At 38.7% G+C, this 13,083-nt stretch overlaps 1 long non-coding RNA gene across 13 annotated transcripts in view; it reads left to right on the forward strand.

Moving 5' to 3' along the window:
* Window positions 1–13,083, forward strand: part of LOC134152437 (uncharacterized) — a 377,211-nt gene that overhangs the window by 48,644 nt on the left and 315,484 nt on the right. For 12 of the 13 annotated variants that reach the window (XR_009961013.1, XR_009961014.1, XR_009961019.1 and 9 more), the window contains exon 3: window positions 8,514–8,584. The exons of the other annotated variant lie outside the window; for it this stretch is intronic. This is a non-coding gene — a long non-coding RNA (uncharacterized LOC134152437). The remainder of the gene's footprint in view (window positions 1–8,513; window positions 8,585–13,083) is intronic. 13 annotated transcript variants of the gene reach the window in all.

Below are 13,083 nucleotides of genomic sequence, written 5' to 3' on the forward strand. Positions count from 1 at the left end.
GCTGCTGTACACCCCTGAGAAGAGCCTGGTTCCAGCTTCTCTTATCCTCTAATCAGGCAGCTGTAGACAGTGGGAAGCTCTGAGCCTTCACTTCTGAAGGAAGCTGGAGAGGCTCAGCTTCCTCAGCCTCCTCGTACATCCGGTGCCCCAGCCCCTTACCAGCTTGGTGGCCTGCACTGGACTCACTCCAGTATGTGATTCAGAGTATAAGTCTAATTTGACTTCTCTCTTTTTTTTTGTGCATGACCCAACTCTGTTTTCACTCTAGTAGCTTTGTACCCACTTTTCTATTGCCAAGTTCTTTTTGATTTCTTTTTTTCTCCAGTCTGGATAATTTAATAGACATAGTTCTGGTAAACAGTGGACAGAGCTGTCTGTGTTCTACCATGAAGTTTATCATAGTGGCTAACATACAGAACCACAGAATCACACAGAATAGTTGAGGTTGGCAGGCAGCTCTGGAGATTGTCTAGTTCAACCCTGCTCAGAGCAGGGTCAGCTACAGCAGGTTGTTCAGGGCCATATCCAGTTGGATTTTGAGTATCTTGAAGAATGGAGAATTCACAATCTCTCTGGGCAGTCTGTTCCAGTGCCTGACCATCCTGAAAGTAAAAAAGTTGTTTCTTGCGTTTAAGTGAAATTTCCTGTATTTCAGTGTGTGCCCATTATTTCTTGTCTTGTCACTGGGCACCACTGAGAAGAGTTTGGCTCCATCTTCTTTACTGTCCCCCCATCAAGTATTTATATACATTGGTAAGATTCCCCTAAGCCTTCTCTTCTCCAGGCTAAATAGTGCAGATCTCTCAGCTTCTCCTCGTATGCCAGATGCTCTAATATCTTATTCATCTTTGTTATCCTTTACCGGACCTGCTGCAGCGTGTCACTCTTTCTCTTGTACTGGTGAACCAGTGCTCCAGTTGGGGTCTCAGCAGGGTTGGGAAAAAAAGAAGGATCACCTCCCCTGACTTGCTGGCAATGATCTTCCTAATGCAGCCCAGGATGCTGTTTGCCTTCTTGGCTGCGTGGGTGCACTGGTGGCTCATGGTCAACTTGTCCACCAGGACCTTCTCTGCAAAGCTGCCTTCTGGACAGTTAGCCCCCAGTCTATATGGGTGCATGGGGTCATTCCTCCACAGATGCAGGTCTTGGCATTTCCCTTGTTAAACTTCATGAGGCTCCTGTCTGCTTATTTCTCTAGCCTGTTGTGGTCCTTCTGAAGGGCAGCACAACCATCTAGCGTACCAACAGCTCCTTCTACTTTTGTATCATCTGCAGACTTGCTGTGGGTACACTCTTCCTGTTACCCAGGAATTAATTGTCATTAATGACAATGCTAAACAATACTGGCCCCAGTAGAGATCCCTTGTGTACCCCATTGGTGACTTGCCTCCAGCTGGACTCTGTGACAGTGGTCTCAATCCTCTGAGGCTTGCAGTTCAGTCAGCTTTCAGTCCATCTCACTGTTCATTTATGTAGTCCATACTTCCTCAACTTATCTATGTCAAGATAGCCAGCATCCACTGCTCTACTTTAATCCACCAAGTTAGTCATTTCATTGTAAAAGCCTATCAGATTGGTGAGGCATGATTTCCCTTTTTTAAATCCATGCTGGCTGCTCCCAGTCACCTTCTTAATATGTTTGGAAATGCTTTCCAGGAGGATTTTCCCCATCACTTTCCAAGAGACTGAGGTGAGGCTATCAGGCCCACAGTTGCCCAGATCCTCCTTTTGGCTCTTCTTGAAGGCAGGAGTGACATTAGCTTTTTTCTGGTCCTCAGGAACCTTCCCAATCACCACAGCCTTTCAAAGACTATTGAGAGTAGCCTCAAAGTAACATCAGACAGCTCCCTCAGCACTCAGGGACCTAGGTATGTCCAGGTTGTTTAAATGTTCCCTAACCTGTTCCTCTTCCACCAAGGGCAAGTTTTTCGTGCTCCAGACTTTCTGATGGGTCTCAGAAGCCTGAGATTACTGAAGACCAATGCTACCCATAAAGACTAAGGCAAAGACAATATTGACTACCTTAGCCTTCTCCAGCTCTTTTGCCACCACATCCCCAGCTACATTAAGCAGCCAGCCTGCATTTTTCCTAGTCTTACTTTTGATGCTGATACACCTGTAGAAGCCATTCTTGTTGCCCTTCATGATGCCCTTACCAGATGGGACTGGTGAGTGAGTGCCAAGTGGGCTTTAGCTTTCCTAACCCCATTCTTGCATACTCAGGCAGTGTCTTTATATACATCTTTATTCAGAAGATAAAATCCTGGATGATCAGGAATCTATGATGTGAACAGCATCTAAATGACAAATTAAAAGAAAGCACATCAAAACTATCAATAACATGAATATATAATACAACCAAAATAACAGTAACAATTATCATCTAATCCCAGAAATTATTTCTGGGAAAAACTTGCTATAAATGTTTTTCTGTTCTGTATAGAACATGCCTGACCTGCTAGTGAGAGGCAGCATGTTTTGTTTATGTTTCTTTTTTTGTCCTATTGAGTTCATTAATATAAGGTTAATTCCTCAAGATAAGGTTAACTTACGATCCATAGCTTCTTATAGTGAAATTTCAAGCTTTCCCTGAATATTAAGAGTTAATGGTTTTTAGTGATGTGTTATTTAAATAATGGCCAGATATTGGTGTAGAAACTAAGTGCACTTCCTTATTTCTTCAGTGTATTGAGCCACTTAAAAATTGCTGCATGCTTTTAGCAAATGAAAACTTCTCTCTTCTAACCTCAGAGTTCGTAGGCAAAAACCAGATCACCTTTGGAAAAGGCTTTATATAACTTTTCTTGGAAAAGATATTTATTTAATTATTTATAATAAAAATTGTATTCCCAGAAAATGGAAGTAGTCTCAGTTTACAACTATCTTTATCTATCCTGCTACATAAACAAAAGTTAAAACATAATTGGGTGCCTTGGTGGTCCTCTGTAAGTGATAGACGCTTTTAATCTTTATCTTAGTTCAGTTTGGGTCCAGTGTTCTGCATGGCTGTTTCATATTGTCAGCTCTGTGCTGACATTAAAGTCAGGTAATTCCTACTTATTCATTATCCTCTTGAATGCCCTTAAGTGAATGTGGTTTCACTGTACTTATGGAGAGGATCAATTAAGATAATCTTGGATTAATCCCATTACACTCTTTGGTCTTATTTATGGCTGTCTGTGTTGTTGAATGTACACAAACTGCTGAAAAGACAGTATTGTGTTTGTGATGCTTTGTCATTTATCAGAGAATTTCCTTCCTTATAAAAATGTGAATGTATCCCAGTGCTCACAGATGGACAAAACAGAGATGTATCAAAGATTTTGTATCATGGTTCTTTAAAAATACTGTCTTTTAGGTACTGACCCTACATACAACCTATAGGGTTGCCTTGATTTGCTCCTGTGAAATTTGTGGTGCTGCTAACAAAACTAACGTTAGTTTCACGTTTCAGTTTTAGGAAGATCAAGACTTTATCAGAATCTAACTTAAAACTACTAATGGAAATAAAAATAATAATAATAATAAAAGTAGCTCTTAAACTGAATTAGTACCTGATGACTATGAAATCAGACTATGCAAAGCAGCCTGAAGTAAGGTACATTTAACTTTTTGAGTTGAAAACTTTAAGCAAAATATTTATGGGATCATAAAAAATACTTTGTATTGAAAGAATGCTTTGATAAGCAAACGTGGTACAAGCAAGAGGTGTACAGTATTCTATGTACTGTAATTTCAAGTTGAGCTGTAATCATACTCTTGGTGTGTTGGTACCTAGAGGAGTAACTTGTTTCTTCTGAAGGGGGCTCGATTCATTTTCACTGTGCTAATCCAGAGTTTATCAGCTTGCTGTCTTTCTTGTATGTTGTGTTTTTCTTATTTTTGCCTGAACGGCAGGTAGGATGATACTGTTAGCACTTTTTGAGTTTGCTTTTTTCTCTTGAGACAGTAATGTGATAGACTTTTAATGTAGCTGCTCTGAACAAATTTTAATTTTTTCATATGCATTTATGGGGAGACAGATGGCCAGAGAAAGATAGAATGACTTTGATTTGTTTTTGTTAACCACCTATTTCTGTTTATGGTGTCGTCTTTAGTGTCACACAGTGAAAAACTAAAAGATCCTGAAATTCATTCATGAAATAAAACCTTTGATATTCCTGGAGGAAAGAAAGAAAAAAATAAGCAGTGCGCTCTGAAAGCTGGTACAGCTTTTTAAAAAATGTATTTTATTGTGCTAGGCTTCGAAGGAAAAAAAATGACTTTGTGCTTTCTGAATATTTAACCAAATGAAAATCTAGGAGGACTCTGTCATGTCCACATAGGAGCTCATCTCCTGTGTCATGTATTTGATCGTGGGAATGATCCTCTCCTCATTTTGCATGTACTTATCAGTGAAGTTTCCCAATTTCTTCTTCCTCATATGACTTTTTTTTTTTTTTTGATGCTAATTCTTGCCATTCAGGATGAGCGTTCTTGCCTGTATGTCTTAGCAAAATTTCACACAGAGAGAAGGAAGAAGTCTGTAGTCGTGTGCAGCTGCATCGTCCAGAAGGAATTAGGATATACAGGGAGCTAACTGTGGAGTGGTTGGGGCTGCCAGTGTTTCCCATTGAACGATGTTGTTAAATGCAGGAGCATTTCAGGATTGGGTCCTGCAGGCTATGAACAAAATAAGGAGCATTAGTTTTAGTAAAAGAATCATTGATTTTAGTAAGAGGAAAGTGCAGATGATTTGGATGTGAAGTAGTTTGTGTGTGTAAATACAGTATCACGGTATCTGCGATTCTGTGATTTTATGGTTTTGCTTCTTAGATCTTCTTTTCAATATCTAGAAATACTATAGCAGTGGGAACTATTCTGTGAATTCTAACTAACTCCAGCAAATAAAATAGGTAGAGTCCTCTGAGGACTACTATTGGCAAGAATCTTTAGAAGCTGACACGGCTTTTGGTAAACAGAGTAAGTTAGAATAATTTAAGAATAGTTAAAGCTCTTCATTTTACTATGCAGGCTTTTATGTTTGTGAAATCGAAAACTGTGACAAAAAGAGGCAAATCCTAAAGTGCAGACTGCTTTCACAAGGATTAAAAATGTAGTGTGAACAGCAGCTCGCTCTCATCCCACCGAAAGAAACAGCCACAGCATTAACTACAGCAGCGACCACCTTCTTTTTCGCCCCCTCCCCGCTCGGCAGCTCAAAGCCCCGCGTGTACTGCCGCAGCTTTCCCTCTGAGGCTTAGCCGCGCCGCGCTCGCCCTCAGAGCCGCGGGCGATGCCGAGACACGTGCTGCGGCGCCGGCAGACGCTCGCTGCCTTGCGCGGAGGCAGCGCCGGCGCTGCTGGCGCGGGCCGTCGGCGGGCCGCCGGGCAGGGCCTTGCCACCGCCGCGGCGCTCCGCGCCAGGCCTCGCGCGGCCGCGGCCGTTGGCGGGCGGCGGCGCGGCCGTTGGCGGCGGCGGCGGCCCGCGGGGCTGGCGCCCTCGCCGTCGGCAGCCGGCAGGGGGGCCCATGTTTCCTTGCCTGGGAGCTGCAGGTCGTTTGTTCGAGCCTGCTTAGGGCCAGCGGGTGCCGGTTTTTCTACCTTATTGCTTGCCTTTTACTTCAGCACGCAGGGGGCTAGAAAATCGGAAATGATCTTAATTAAACGTTTTCTATACAGAAACAACCAGGCCCTTTTTGTGTGAAGCGAAGGCAGCAGACCTTATCACAAAAGACAAAGACAAATATTTATCAGGGAACAAAAGATGTCCATGGTTGCTTACAACGGGGTAGATTTTTCTCTCTCTTCTGGTGAAGATGTTTAGCAGTGTAAGATGTTTATCAGGGCTCCTTGCTGAAATTCTTTGTTTCCCTGTAAGATCTCCAAATGAAACTGTTTTTCTTTCTATGAAGCACACAATGAAATCCATGAGTTAAACTGCAGAGAATGCAAACACCTGCTTGTCTGCCTGTTGACTTTGTGTTTCGAGAAGATCTTTTCTGTTTCACATGATAATGGTTTGGGGGTTTGGTTTGGTTTGGTTTTTTATTCTGTGAGGAAAGAAATGGTCATCTTGCCTGTCTTCCTATTATGTCGCTTCTGATTCAGCTGTTTGTCTCCGTTGAAGGAATACCAGGTTGTTAAATAAAAGTATTCCTCTGTCACAGAACGGTATGCGTCATCCAGTGAATAAGCTCTTAGCTTTTACTGTTTTTCCTGTCTGGTGGCTGCTTTGTGTTTTGTATGCTTATTTTTAAATGCTCTGGTCGATAAACTGCATGCTTGACAGCCTTGTATTTTAAGCTATGAACAAGAGGAAGGAAACATTAAAATTTGTGTAATTGTTTATAGTGTCTTTGCCTGTTCCCCTTGTCCATTTCATAGATGGAAACACAGTATTTCAGATATACAGAAACCCTCAGTATTCAGTTACTTAGTGTGTGTGTGCCCTTAGTATAAAATGACTTTAGAAGATATTTGAAAAGTACAAGCATTTACTTTTATGAGATTTTGTTCCAAAGGCTAAGGTCATCAGTTACCTAAAAAACAGCTTAAACATTTATATTCAAGAAAGCCAATTTGTCCAAGTAGTGAGGAAAGTTAGTTGTGATGAAATTTATTTGCAGGGCAAATGTAGAGCCTCATAATAAGTATAATCTGATACTTTTGTACAGAGTTCTGGCACTGAACGACATGATTCATAGCAGTGTCTGTGCTCGAGTCTTTGGGTTCGCATTAGTTCACAGGCTGTGAGGCGTACTGTAAAATACTTTTCTGTGAAAAGTTACAATAGCGCTTTACATTGGTGTAGGCTTTTAAGTACAGTGCTGGAGTAAACATACTCTGTCATAACAGAAGTGTTTTACCCAGTCAAGGCATGTCTGCTGTTTTAACATATTTCATAAATCATTGTGGGGGGGGGGGGGAGTGATTCTCCAAATGTCTATACTTAAAGCTAGTCCTACTTACCAGAGAAAAAATATTGAAGCTTGTGGGACTCCTCCTGGGAGCAAGGGCCTGTGGAGTCGACATCTATGTATTTCATAAGCATCATTACATTTTAAATCAGTAATATAAAATAAAACTTTGAAATGTGACACAGATGAAAGTATTCTGTTTGTTGTTTTTTCATTTGTGACTGGTATGTTTCTCAAACTTTGCAATCCCTGAAACTAGTTCTTGGGGGTATGTGTATGTAAATTATTTACCTTTTACAGCACTTAAAGCAATCAGTTTTAATGAAATCAAGTTATTTTAGTTCAAATTAACATGAGAGTTTTAAAATAAAGCTGCTATATATTTGTTTTCATTGATCTATTTTTAATCTGATTATAGAATTTCCATTAGATTTTATTGAAATACTGAGTTGAGACATTTTTGTTCAACTTATCTTAAAAAAGTATAGAGAGACTGCAAGGTAGGGAGTCTTAGGCCATTCTTAAAACAGATGAAGTTACGTTCTTTTATTGTGATTTGTCTTTTTCAGGTCAGAGCTTTCTCTTTTCCCATAGGTAAAACTTGTTCTATGATAACTTGTAAAATTTCCATGTTATACTAAAATTTTGTATTTCCCATGCTGTTATCTTACAGTGTATTTTTGGAATGAATGCATAAGTATAACAAATAACAGTATACCAAGTACTTAATAGAATAAAGCGGCTATCTTGGCTATCTTGCCTTGAACTATAATCATTTTCTAAGACCCTCTGAGAAGAAACAGCAGCTCCGATAGGAAGAGATTTATTCTTCAGAAACACAGAATACATATTATAAAAATGTCTGCTTATAGTTTTGGACTGCTCTTGCCCCTGTGATAAGTTTTCTATATATATAAAAAAAAAAATGAGGCTGTTCAAGTTTTCTTTTCTAACAGTGTGTGTGTGCGTGTGTGTGTGTGTGTGTGTGTGTGTGTGTATATATATATATATAATTTGAGAATTTTATTATCTTCAGTTTTATGAGCCCTACAGTGAATTGATATGACCACAGAAGAAGGAGAGAAAAAAGATGGAGAGAAAAATGCAAGAGGAGAAGGAAAAACTTAGAGCAGGACCCAAGTTGATAGGGAAAGCTCATTTTTAAGATAACTTACCTTCCTATTTGCTTTTGTCAAATAGCATATTAACATTATTTCTTTTATATGTAAGGGAAAAACACATAATGAACAAATGTTCAAGAGCTCAAAAATAATAAAAACTGTACTTCTGTTGAAATGAAGTCAGTCTAGCACTAGCAAGTAGTTTGTATTATATTAATGCCTTGTTGCTTGTGATAGCAATGCCGACCATTTGATAGGTTGGTGCTAAAGAACCAGCCTTTTAAAATTACTTTTTAATGTGAGCAAAGTATTTAGAAAACTTTGCTGAAAGGGAAAGATATTAAAATCTGAGTATTTTTGGCACAACTTTGTACAGATGGGATTGTAATTGGTGACATGGGAATAGTATATGTACTGAAATATTTGAAATGCTAATTCATTTCTTGCTTCAGTTTTCCAACTGCCAGCTGTAATTATGGATCTCATTTAACAGATGCTGACAAAGGGAGTAACTTCACTCCTGGAGTAATCCCCCTGAGACATGAGAGTGAAGTCAAGGCTCAGGTACTTAGACTGTGGTATTCAGATACAGTTCTAGGAATCTGTTTGGATGCTGCTATTAATGGCTATCTAGTATACAGATTATAAACCATTTGTATTTTAAATATATCTTGTTATACTTAAGATGTGTTATTTGCCAATTTTCTTTATCCAGATCAATGGAAATCTGAAGATTTAGATCTACCACAGTTTACATTGCCAAAAATTCATTGTTTTCTGGGAGAGGTGGATGAATCTAGAAATCTTTAATAGCTCTACTGAGCTTTTGTAAAATCTGAGAGTTGTATGTGAAATGGTTTATGAAACCTTTTCAATTAGTTTTATGTTATTTTCCAATTGGCTATATTAAATACATAAAAATGTTTCAATAACAGTAATAATCTTTCTAAAATTCCTCAAATGAGCTTGCTGATTTTTTTAAAAAACATCTGTATAAAACAAGTTTTTTACAAGTAACGTGTGGGGGTTCATTTCACAGATGAACTGAAATAGTAACTAAAGGCTTTGATCAGCATGTTCCTTCTGTGAAAATGACACAAACCTATTAAAAAGATAATCTACTTTAACCTATCTTTAGAGTGTTAAAAATAAAATCAACTAAATAAAGTTGTATAATTATATTTTGTGAACAATTATGTTCGTGTACCATTTATAGTCCCTATTCTAATTAAAGGAAAAATTACAATTAACTTCAATAAGAAATCCTCTGCATTTTTCAATGCAATCTGGAAACTTAATGTTGAAGTTTCAGGTAAAATGAAATGTCCTTATAGTTTCAAAATTAAGTATTACTAATATCCTGAATGATTTCTTCAGTCCCAGAGGACTTTTATACAAGGATGTAGTAGGAATGAATCCAAAAAAGTTCTTTATAGTATTAATAGAAATTACTTAAAAATCTTTCCAGTGTTGTAGGAAATATGTTTCTTTTTGAATCATTTTGTAATTGTTGATCAATCCTGACAAAGTTTATAGCAGGGATGCAGTTTTATTTTAGCTTCAGAAGATTTTGTAAAGCATATATTTATATATTCAAATCCTTACAGGCAATAAAAGCATAAAGGAGTTAATTGCACAATAGAACCTTTTTTCATAAATTTCTGAACAATTAATTATTTTTTAATCTATTTTTCCCAAGTGATTTTAAGATGCTTTAAAAGTTAACAAGAAAACAAAAACCAGATTTTGAACCAATTTCTGAATGCTTCAAAATAAATGGAGGAACAGCCAGAATCTGTGCTTCTGCTTTGAAGCTTAAACTTAAACAAAAATATTTTTTTGTGTCTTCAAAAGCTTTTTTTCTGCTTTATTTGAAAGCACTATAGTTAACTAGTGATTTGTTTTGATATAAACTAATATAAGTGTAATTATAAAAGAGTGAGTAGAGAGGACAAAAGATTGGATTGTTCTAAATTTTCTGAAGTACTGAATCATTGTTTTCTTTACATTTATGCTACCCTTATGTCAACGCAAAAAATGAGGATGTGATTAATGCAGTACTTAGAAGGTTAAGGTGAAGTTTCAGACTGGATTCAAAGCAATAAAATGTGTAACAGGAAACTTCATATTGCTTCATGTTAATGTTCAGGGCCAGATCATAACTGCTGGAAGGATAACAGAGTGTGAAGTCATTTGCTGTCTGAGTTTATGTGAACATGTCTGAATGGCATGTGGGGGGGGGGGGGGAATGAACATTTTAGGGTTTACGTATAAAAGGTTCACCTCATTATTTGGATCAATATATGAAAAATGTGCTGGGTACTGTACAAACAGATGCTGCAAATGTTAGCTTTCAGCAGGGAAACAGCGTAATACATGTGTGTTTCTGCACAGGAATAATTTGATTCTTGTAATGCATTGCTATCTCCATGAATTAGCAAGATCTAGTCTGTAAAGGAATATATGATTTGGTTCCACTTAACTGTATGAACCAGGGAGCATATCGTATGTTGATTAAATCTGTAAAGCATAGAAACAGGGTACAGTAATATTGCTGTTGTAATTGGTAGATGTTTGAGGTCTTTTTTTTTTTTTTTTAAGTACCACCAGAAAAAGTAACAATCCAGTTTTTAGGGGTTAATATGAACTGATTAAAAAAAGAACTAGCCTTCTGTCTTTCTCGGGCAGTACAATTTACTTGTATTATTTTTGATGATTTTTTCAGGATTGTTTCCTGTGTAAATTCGGAGATAGACACTGGAACTGAGGGAGCTAATTGTTAACACAGTTTTATGGAAGATAGAAAAAATCTGTTTTTCAACCTTTTGCCACTCACATTTCTTACAATTTCATGTTGCTGTTTTTCTCACTTAATTGTGAGAGCCAAATAAATACATGACAGGTCTCCATCTTGCCACAGATTTACTGTGTTTTACTTTATATGATCATGTTTGTTTTCTCGATGTGAGTGGAAGGTGGCAGCAGTTTAATCAAGTCAGTGTATGATGGGCTCTGAGAGGTTTTGACCTTATTCCTTGAAAAGAGGTACCGTTTCCATCTCTGCATCGTGTATGAAGTGGTTAATAGAATACCTGTGCTGACTGTGCTGTGTTGAAGTCTGGAGGCTTGCTGGAATAAGGGGAGTTTTTTGCCAGGCTTACCATTAACTTAACAGCATAAAATGAGAGTAATAGCTATACGTACACAGCATGTATCTGATGGAGTGTGATAACATTTTAAAAATAATAAAAAGTGAGGCATTGCTTTTAATAGTGCATATATGTATATGTGTGTATGTAATACATGTTTTTACCAATTGCTAGGTTCAAAAGCAGTTAAAAATCAGACTGTAATTCTGTTTTCCATTGCAATTAATGTCTAAGGAATCAGACTGCGTTGGATAATTTTGCTTAGTGTTGGGCAGAGTAGCCTGCCTTTTTTAATGACAAAGCTTGGATTTTGAGCTATGCAACTTTCCAGAGGAGGAATAGTATTTTCCTGTAATGCAATAACATTCTAGTGCTCTGCACACTGGGGTGCGGTCAGTCATTTGTTGGGGTCTATAGGAAAAATTCTAAATCTGTATGCAAAGCCACTGCTCTATGACAGTGTGAAAACATCTGGGATGTTTTGTATTCCAGAAAGCAGTGCTGGGTGAAGCGCTGCCCTTCTCTGCCTCCCCGACCCGGTACACCTTGTGGCAGCTCTCTGCCCCACTCCTGGCCCTGCAGACTGCCTGTGCCCACCCCCAGGTTAAGTACTGAGGCTTTTGGCCCTTCTCTCTCTTGCTTCCCACCCTCTTCTTGGCCCTTCGTGAGGATGCCAGGGCCAGGAGCCACTGGCATGTGCAGGGAGTGGGAGCAGAGGTTGTGCTAGGGTACACCAAGGGCAATGGATGCATGCTGCTGGTACTTTCAGGACTCCCCCCCACACCTCTCAATGCACTTCCTGCAGCATTTCTTCTCTCAGGGTCTCCCTGACTCTTGCAGGGGGCTGCCCAGCACCTGGTGGTCGCTGGATCAGACAAGGCATGGCTACTGACCCCTTCCTGCTCAGCCCCATGGTGCCACTGGGTTGTATGGACTTGCAGAATAGCTGGCGTTTACCCTAGCAATTTGTGTGTGCATGAAAAATTGTTTAATGCAAATTGCATCTTGGAGGAAAACAAACTAGAATTTTGTTCCCTATATGCAGCATCTAGATGCAAAAGCATACATGATATCAGGTGAGAGTTTGAAACAGTCGTGACCTATTTAGACAGAAAAGGCAAGGGATTTTGTGTTTGGAGTCTTGATGCCAAGTTAAAAGTGCCAGCAAAAGAGAAGGTGAACCTTCATGAATAAGCAAGAAACTACAGCAGAAGCAATTCCAAGATGTTTGCCTATCTGTGAGGTGGACTGAAGGACGCTGACCTACGTCAGGTTGCAGGTTGAGCTTCTTGCCACATGCTCATAGGTCTAGCTGCCATATATTACTTTGGAAGTATTTTGGAATAGCTAAAAGGTAGGTCGGGGTTAAGGGAAAGGAAGTTCTTTTTGTTTTCTTTTCTCTTTGTTTCTTTGTGTTTCATGATGGGAATAAAACATAAAGCAGGAAGGATTCAGGTCTCAGCTATTTTGTAGTCTGAGTAGTACCAAAAAGGTGTGTGGGTTTTGTGTACGACATGAGAAACAGGATACATGTATGCCTGAGTTTAAGCATGTCGTTAGTATTTCTTTTGTAGCAAAAAATGTTAGAAAACTGCATGTTGTGCATAAAATGAGTTTTAAATTGATTGGTTTTGAAATTGGTTTAACCATTCAGATTCAATTTAATCTAAGACATCGAAGAGTGTCCAGGCAAGTCTTTCCGGAATATCACTGCAGAGCCGTTTGGCATTATACCCACATTAACTGTGTGCTGTGTCATTAAAAAAATAAAACTGCATTTTTTTTTCTTGGTGTAGACTTCTACAAAGTGATAAAAGGCTCCCTATGTTGGTTACAAATACTGTAAAATGTTTACTTTGCTCTAGAAACTTGGGGCATTTCATGCTTGAATCTGTTGTATGTGGCCTCTTAATA

This window comes from Rhea pennata, chromosome 1 (assembly GCF_028389875.1).
Source record: "Rhea pennata isolate bPtePen1 chromosome 1, bPtePen1.pri, whole genome shotgun sequence".
NCBI lineage: Eukaryota > Metazoa > Chordata > Aves > Rheiformes > Rheidae > Rhea > Rhea pennata.